The sequence below is a fragment of the Hyaena hyaena genome, unplaced genomic scaffold (genome assembly GCF_003009895.1).
Source record: "Hyaena hyaena isolate Hyena2069 unplaced genomic scaffold, ASM300989v1 scaffold_358, whole genome shotgun sequence".
NCBI classification, from domain to species: domain Eukaryota; kingdom Metazoa; phylum Chordata; class Mammalia; order Carnivora; family Hyaenidae; genus Hyaena; species Hyaena hyaena.
In genome coordinates, this window is record NW_024080992.1 from 1655712 (window position 1) to 1664641 (window position 8930).

The 8930-nt window shown below is 38.7% G+C and overlaps 1 non-coding gene across 1 annotated transcript; it reads right to left on the reverse strand.

Annotated features, from left to right (window-relative positions):
* Positions 1-8591: 8591 nt before the first annotated feature.
* LOC120243874 lies at positions 8592-8697 on the reverse strand. Its single transcript, XR_005531417.1, has one exon. It is a non-coding gene; the product is annotated as a U6 spliceosomal RNA (small nuclear RNA).
* Between the last annotated feature and the right edge of the window lie 233 nt (positions 8698-8930).

The following is an 8930-nucleotide window of genomic DNA, read 5'->3' on the forward strand; positions in this document are numbered from 1 at the left end:
AAAAAATACCCAAAAGTTTAGTAATATAAATTGCCCAGAGGAGGCAGAATTAGGACTGCTTGTCTCAAGGGCCAGGTTGCCTAGTGTAGTTGCCAAGCCGTGAAATGCAAGATGGAATCTGCCCATCTCTGCCCTAAATCTACAAAGTGGCCATGAGGAAAGAAGCTGCTCCCATTTCATTGCCTAAATGGAAAAAGCTGGGCATCGCCACAGATTGCAACATCTGGGGCAAATAGCAAGTGGGCTGGGCAGATTTCCAGCCAATTGTTTGGGGAGTGGGAGCAGCAGGAGAGATGACACAGGTGATGGGTCTGGTCCAGGCACCCAGCTGGCAGCAGGGTTAGGCATCGGCAGCACGTGGGGGGGGGGGCGGGGGGCGGGCGCAGCTCCACGTTCAGCACAGCCAGCCGACTGCTGTTCCCTGGTTCCACAGTGCAGTTTCCTCTCGTCACACCATTCTGTCTCTCAGATACAAAGGAATGGGCTGCTGCTCCTAGTGCAGACTGGCCCTGTTTGCCCTCTGGAATAATGCCCGTCAGCCCTACCTGGGCTGATGCAAGATTTCTTGTATTATGACCTCAAAGCATGAAACTGCAGGGCATATGCAAGTTTAGCTCAAGGGATCCAGCTATAGGGGTCAGCAGAGCAAGAGGGATGCACGTGGAATGGTTCTGTCATTTAGCAAACTTCTGTTTGGATAGACTGGAATGAAATGTGTGTGGGCCAACCTCCTGTATGAACCTCAGCTCATTATTCATTCCAGCCAGCAAATACCTTTCTTCCTCCACCCTCTCCTGCACCTTCTATAGCTTTCACTAGCCAGCCTGGAGTGACGATCCTGAATTTTTCTACTCCAGTGACAGGTCTGGGTGTAACCCGTGATTGCTCTGTCACATACTCTGTGACATACTCCGTCACACTTGCCACACATATACTACTTCCTCCTTTCCACTGCAGCTTCAGGAGGAACAGGGCTTGAGAAGGAAGAGAAGAGCAACCTGGAAGATTTCCTTTTCTTTCTGCTTAGGATGACATGATACCATATCAATCAGATTATTTTTCTTTTCTGATCCTTCATCTCATATCCTTCTCAGGTTTCATGTCTCTAGTGAGTGAGCAAGTTTATATATATAATATACATAAGTCTATTTTTAAAGTTTAAAATTCAGTGGTTTTTAATACATTTTCAAATTTGTACAACAATCACCACTGTCTAATAACAGAACATTATCAGAATCCTATAAAGAAACTGTGTTTCTGGGCACCTGGGGGCTTGGCTGGTTGAACGTCTGACTTTTGGCTTAGGCTCAGGTCATGATCTCTTGCCTTTGTGGGTTCGAGCCCCACAAAGGGCTTTGAGTTGACAGCACAGAGCCTGCTTAGGATTCTCTCTCTTCCTCACTCTCTCTCTCTGCCCCTACCCCACTTGTGCTGTCTCTCTCTCAAAAATAAATAAACTTTAAAAAATAAAAAAAATTAAAAAGAAACCGTTTCTATAAGTTTACATTTGCCTCCCTACCCAATTCCCTGGCAACTCCTAATCTACTTTCTGTCACTAAATGCCTCTTCTGGACATTTCATACAAACAGAATCATGATATATGACCTTTTGCATCTGGCTTCTTTTACTTAGCATGATGTTTTCTATGTTCATCTGCATTGAGCCTGTGTCAGTATTTCATTCCTTTGTATGGCTAAATAATATTCTGTTGTATGGATATACCACAATTGTTTGTCCATTTATCAGTTGATGGAAATTTCAGTGGCTTTCGCTTTTTGGCTACTATGAGCACTACTGATGTAATCATGTACAGGATTGTGTGGTCAGGTTTTCACTTCACTTGAGTAATACCTAGGAGTGGTACTGTTGGGTCATATGGTGCTCCGTGGTTAAATGTCTGAGGAGCTACTAAATTGCTTTCCCCAGTGGCTCTATCATTTTGCATTCCCACTACCAATGGTACATAGTATGGCCACTTAATAAATTAATCCCAAATAAAGTCAAGTAAGTTATTGAAACTAGAAATGAAAAAAGTCATTAGTGTGTTATATAAAAATGAAAAAATACTACAATTGGTGACTACAAGACCAGAAATGAGATGGTTTTGCTTAAAATGAGATATAAGAAAACATCTTAATTGACTGCATTTAAGTGCACAAAGTGTGACTTGTACAGGCAACACCAAGCTAGGAAGCTGCCTTCCACAAGCAAGAACAAAATAAGAGGAGAAGAAAGGATATCCTGAAATATTCGAGGAAGCTTCCTTTTACTATTGACCTGAGAAATGACAATAGGGATTGCACGGAAGAGAGACTTCAAATGTTTATGTGTACTATTTTTATGTTGTCAAAACTCCTTGGGTGAATAAAAGAAATCTATATAAATGATGGAGATCTCTGATCCATTTAGGAAATGGAAAACAATGTCCAACGGTAAGAGTTAGACAGATCCAAACTGATACAGAAGTGTTGGAAAATTCCACCACCTTCTGAATACTTACCCTCTCGAGGACTACAGCAAAATATCTACTGCTAACAGTAAGTCAGTGGAACACTGAGCTGGAATGATTTAATTGAAACATTAGTCAAGTTTTTACCTCTATACCCAGGGGGAACAGTCTTTCACAGGTGTTTTATTCATTCATAGATAGAATCACCTAGAAAGGAAATAGTTTCTTTGGTAAATATGAAGAAGTTTAATTCGATTAGAATTACTTCTATATTTTGGTAAGTCTGGGGCATTAGTCTTAGCTATCAGGATGTTCTGCATAGAGTTCTGAGAAATTAATAGGAATTAAGGCAGATCTATGATCATCTGGAACAGGCTTATACTCCCTATTTAGACCACAGGGATGGTTTGTGGGATGACAAAGCTTCTGGTTCTCAACCAGGAAGATCAGGAACAACTTAGAACTCTTTCTAGTTACTTTCAGAGACCAGTTTTGGTATCTGTCACATCAGCCTTTTACAAAATTCCATTGTATTTTGACTTGCCACCTATATTTGTTGAGATTGGATTTCACTACATGTTAGGTCCTGAAAAACCAATGGCTTAAACAAGATAGAACTTCATTTCTTTCAAGTAAAGTTCAGAGGTTTGCAAAGCACGGTTGAAGGTAGCACTGATCCATGGCATTCTCAGGAACTCAGCCTTATCCCAGGTTACTTTCGCTTGTGTGTGCCCTAATCCTCAGGTCCAGACATCACATTTGTGTTCCAAGAAGCAGAAAGGAGGAAGGGATGAAACAGCAACAGGTGTGCCCGAGCTCATTCATAAGGAGTTTTAGAGAAGCTGTCGGAGAAAACTTCTGACCTACCATTGGCCAAAACATGATCATAGTCCTACGACCACACCAAACAGCAAGGGAGACTGGGAAACACATCTTTAATTTCCTAAACTATTTGGCCAGAAAAAAACTGGAGGTTTTCATTTTTGGCAATTTATCTCAATTATGCTAAATGAAGGGAGAACAAATACTGAGGGAACAGACTATGTTATTTGTCATGCCGCATTTTGGAACTAAAGTGTCAGTTTGGGTTGTGTAATGTAATTCTTCTAATTTCCCTGCATTTGAGCTTCAGTGTTGCCTCCTGCTTCTAATGTAATTGGCTTCATATTGGATAAGCAGTAACTTGAAGGTCCCTGAGGGTTCTGGTTGTAGAACGGAACTAGAGAGGGGTGCACTAAGTGGAACTGACTTTGTATAATAAGGTTCCCTTTCAATATCATGCTTTATTTTTTTTAGTTTCAGAGAGAGAGTGAGCAGGGAGAGGGGCAGAGGAAAAGAGAAAGAATCTTAACCAGTCTCACTCTGTCAGTTCATAGCCTGACATGGGGCTCGACCCCAAGACCTAAGCCAAAATCAAGAGTCAGTCGCTTAACCGACTGAGCCACCCAGGCACCCCAATATCATGCTATTGTTATTGAATGGTTGTGATTACCGCTTGTGTATTCTTCCTGTGGTTATCAACTTTAATTATTTAACTTTAGACAAATTACTGAATCTACTCACAAATCATCTTTCTGCATTGATTCCTAAACTTTGTTATCTATGTTTACATGACAATCATCTCTACATCACTATTAACATTTTAGATGCTCTCCTTTGGACCTTCTGAAGCATAGATGTTTCTTTTTTGATCAATGTTAGAACTGAAGGTGAATAAGTTTTGCCTCAGTGGAGACAGAAAAACACTTTGGATAATTAAAATTTACCTATTTGGCCAACTTACAGATCATCAAAAGGAGATAACCTCTCTGGTCCAATAGATGGAAATGGAAAATATCATTTAAAATGTGGGGCTATAGCTAATCATATTCTATGTATATTTTAAAGTTGTTAAGAGAGTAAACCTTAAAAGTTCTCATCACAAGAAAAAAAGTATGTGTGGGGTTGATGGGAGTGAGTGGTTGGGGGGGGCAGGGAAAATGAGTGATGGGCAGTGAAGGAGAGCACTTGTTGGGATGAGCACTGGGTGTTGTATGTAAGTGATCAATCACAGAAATAGATTTCCCAAGCCAAGACTACACTGTATGTTAGCTAACTTGACAACAAATAAACTAATTAACTTAAAAAACTATGTATGATGGATGTTAATGACATATTATTATGATCATTTTGCAGTATACACACATATAAAATTATTATGTTGTACATCTGAAACTAATATAATGTTGCATGTCAATTGTATCTCAATCAAAAATAAATAAAATGAAAAATGGGGATATAATTACAGGATATTTGATAGTGCAATGTCACAAATGTTGAAATCTTGCTTCAGGTGCTGATTAAATTAGGTCACCAAGTTAAAGAGAAAAAAAATAGTCCATTAAAAATATATAAATATAAAAATAATAGTTTAGCAACAGAATTATACTTAAAAATTATCCACCCAAATCTTTTGATTTTATGGATGAGGTTACAAAGATACAGGGCAGTGAGCTGGAAACACTCAAGGAATTAATTACAAACCTCTTAGGTTTGTAATTTTCCTCTTAGGGAGAAAATTTCAATTTTTGCCATTACTGAATAATAGTCACCTGTAAACATAGGATTTGGTCAGAGTATCACAAGTAATTTAAGATAATGTAAAATATTGATAAATGAGAAAAGTTATGAACGTGAATCTTGAAGCAAATACCCAAATTCCTAAAAATGAGGGAAAGAATTATTCATGAAAATGACAGAGTTCAGAGGGTGATATTGACATTTAAATATAATAGTGTCCTATTTTTGCTTTCAAAAGAGCCATCAGTATTTAAGTATGGCTATCTAACTACTTAAATTTAAATGCAGAACAAAAACAAACCTTTCCCCAATCATTTACTTCTTGCACTTTCAGCTTTTAATAGTTTGATGGGTAAGATATCAATTTGGGGGATGAAGTCTAATGAGGAAACACCAACTTGGCCATCAGGACATCTTTAGCTAACAATTATTGGTTATATTTAGTCCCGTTTATTTTTCCCTTAGCTTCTTGTTTTCAATATATTCTTCCAAAGGAGCATTTTAGAAATATTTTATCTTCTTCTAAACATTTCCCTTCTTGCTTTAATTGGGTGATGAAGAAAACAATCACTATGATGTACTTTACAAACAGACCACAGAAAATCTAACCATGAAGCAAAAGTAATTGCTGACTTTTTAAAATTTAATTTTTTTAAGAGAGAGAGAGCGCACGTGAGCCAAGGGACAGAAGGAGAGAGACAGAGACAGAGAGATGGAGAGAGGGAGAGAATCTTAAGCAGCCTCCATGCTCTGCATGGTGTCTGACTCAGGGCTTGATCTTAACACTGTGAGAGTGTGACCTAAGCTGAAATCAAGAGTCTGACACTCAACCAACTAAGCCATCCAAGGGCCCCCTAAATTGTTGACTTTTTATCATTTTGGCATCTTCCATAAAATGTGGAAAAAGGCAGTACTAATTCCTGTCATTGCTTTATGTCCCTATCAATATGTTAAGAAAACTCAACCCAGTGCACTAAAGATGTAGTTCCTGGTTCTCTTGAAAGGCATCTCTGTCGATTTTGCTGCTGTGGCTATCCATCTGACCTGAAAGTTCTTAAATTGAAATGGAAGGCTTTATGAAGATTTAGTATTAAAGTTGATATTAAGATATAGTAGTTTTAAAATAAATTACCACTTTCTTAACAAATGTTACCAGGATTGGAAAATAAGAAACAAACAAAAAAATAAGAACAGAAGACATTATGTAGAATCTGTGGTTGGTTTGTTCATTCCTTCTCTCTGTTTTTCCCTTCCTTCCCTCCCTTCCCTTCCCTTCCCCTTCCCCTTCCCCTTCCCCTTCCCCTTCCCCTTCCCCTTCCCCTTCCCCTTCCCCTTTCCTTTCCTTTCCTTTCCTTTCCTTTCCTTTCCTTTCCTTTCCTTTCCTTTCCTTCCCTTTCCTTTCCTTTCCGGAATCAAGTACTAAAAACCTGTTGCTTAATGATTTTTATAATATCAGCCCATGCTCTGGCAACATCTCAAATGCTTGAAAGGATTCACATGAGGAATAGGCTGGGAGCTTGGTGGACTCATTTAAAAGGCAGCAAATGCTATGGGGGAGAAACAGCAAAATGAGTGCTAGCTGGTTTTTAAAGTACAATTTTTTACTTAATTGAAGACTGTATCAATTGAACTAATTCTAAAGTACAGAAGGGCCATCTTCATGCTGTTGAATCTGGTGTGGGGTTGGGGGGGAAGCTGAGTTATATTGGTTTCTGTAATAAGATGGCTTATTTCACTTTATCTTGATATCCTTTCCCATAGAATCCCATGAGAATGTAGACATTATTAAATCTAGTCTGTCCATTACACATAGATGAAAAATAAAAAAATCTCTATTATTAACTAGGTTTGGGGTATGTGGTATTTCATTATAAGCATCTTGGACTCAGAACCTTTCCAGCGACTTTGGATAAAGCCCTCTTAGATGGCTTACTCACTGACTCACCTGACATTCTTGGTGAATGGGTTCGATTAATTATCTCATCTAAAATTGTCCTCCCTCATTGATTCTGTTCTAATAGATGTTTCTATTCTTATTATTTATGAATGGGATTATATGATTATATGGCATCATAGATACTGAGTCTCTCCCTCTCCTCCCTCTCTAGAGCATGAATTATTGCCTAATAGGGAGTTATCAAATCATGTTGATTATTTCAGGTCTCAGAGATGTTTCACCCTGAGCTAACTTGTTTCTTCCTGTGTCTGTGCCTTCCACAAAAGAGGAAATAGCCCAGAGAGTCTCAGACTTAAATTGCTTCTTTGAACCACATCTAGAGCAGCTTCTTTAAGCTGAAAAAAATATAAACCTTTTAATTGAAGTTTGTCCTCACTGATAAACACATGATTCTTCCTTTTTCCTTTGTGGGGGTTTCCTGCTTAGATAAATCTTTCTTTGTTGTATTGGTTTTAATGACTAAATTTTTGCTTGTAATTTTTTCTCTCTTAAAAATATTCAGTGCACATGGTAAAAACTTCAAGCATTATAAAGTGTATATAGTTAGTTACCCTCTACCCCCTAATACCCAGTCCTCTAGCTCATTCCTTGAGAAGGATGTGTCTAATGCTTCCTATCACATGGAGAGAATTTTCCATTTCTTCACTGTGTGATTAAAAACCCTCATGATCTTTTCTTCCCATCTCTTCCCCCCATCTCTTTTCTTCATTTTTTCTTCCTCCTCCAGGCATATACCCTCTGCTCCAGCCATACCTGGTGTACATTTTTTTTCTTTTTAAACCTTTATTGAGCTCTCTTAGACATACAACAATTAAAAATATTTAAGGTGTACAACTTGATTTTATTTTTAAGTAAGCTCTACCCTTATGGGACGTGAACACACAGCTCCAAGATCAAGAGTTGTACCCTCTACTAGCTGAGCCAGTCAGTCCCCCCTTGTTGTTTTGATGCATGTATAGTGTGAAAAGATCACCACAATCAAGCTAAATAAGGTATCTATCACCTCTACATAGTAACCATTCTGTGTCTGTTGGGGTGGGGGGGGTGACTTAATTCAGGATCTACCAACTTAGCAAATTTCAAGTATATAATACAGTATTGTTAACTGTGGTCACTATGCTGTACATTTTATCTCAAGTACTCTTTCATCTTACGTAGCTGAAACTTTGCACCCTTTGAAACTGTACTCCTCGTTTCTTTTGTCCCTGGCAACAGCCATTCTACCGTCTGCTTCCATGAATTTGACTATGTTAGAGTCCACATATAAGTGAGATCATACAGTGTTTGTTGTTTCTGTCTGGCTTATTTTACTTAGCATAATGCTATCCAGCTTCCAGATGAGCGCTGGGTGTTTGCTCCTGGGTACCCTGCCCCTTGGGTCTTTGTCTGGTGGTTCCCCTTTGATGGGGAGGCCTCCATTCTCCTGCAAACCTTGCTCAACCTTCCATGCCCTGTTCAGGGTTTTCATTATCACTTCTTTGGATTCACCTTACATACTTGCCTCCACTACTAAACTGTAAGATCTAAGAGGGAAGTTGAAAAACCTGGCTCTGGCTCTAAACTCAACTCAGTCATTAACTGTGTGTCCTGGAGAAAAACAGTAAATCTCTCAGTGCCCTGTTTTTCTCAACTACTACTTTTTTTTTTTTTTTGCATGTCATCCTTACACAAGGGGCATGCTAATCTTCTCTGTATCATTCCAATTTTAGTTTATGTGCTGCGAAGGGAGCACTCAGTTGCTATATTTTTTGTTTTTAAACAAGTAGACAAGTGTAACATGACTGGAGAAGAAAGCAGTAACTCATGCTGCCTCTGTGTTGTTAAAGTAGGGAGACATATTCTCTCTTTCCTATATAAATGAGAATAAATACTTCAAGTAAATGTTAGCATTGTCCCCTAAGAAATATAGGCTTAGGGGTGCCTGGGTGACTCCATTCGTTTAAGTGTCCAACTCTTGATTTCAGC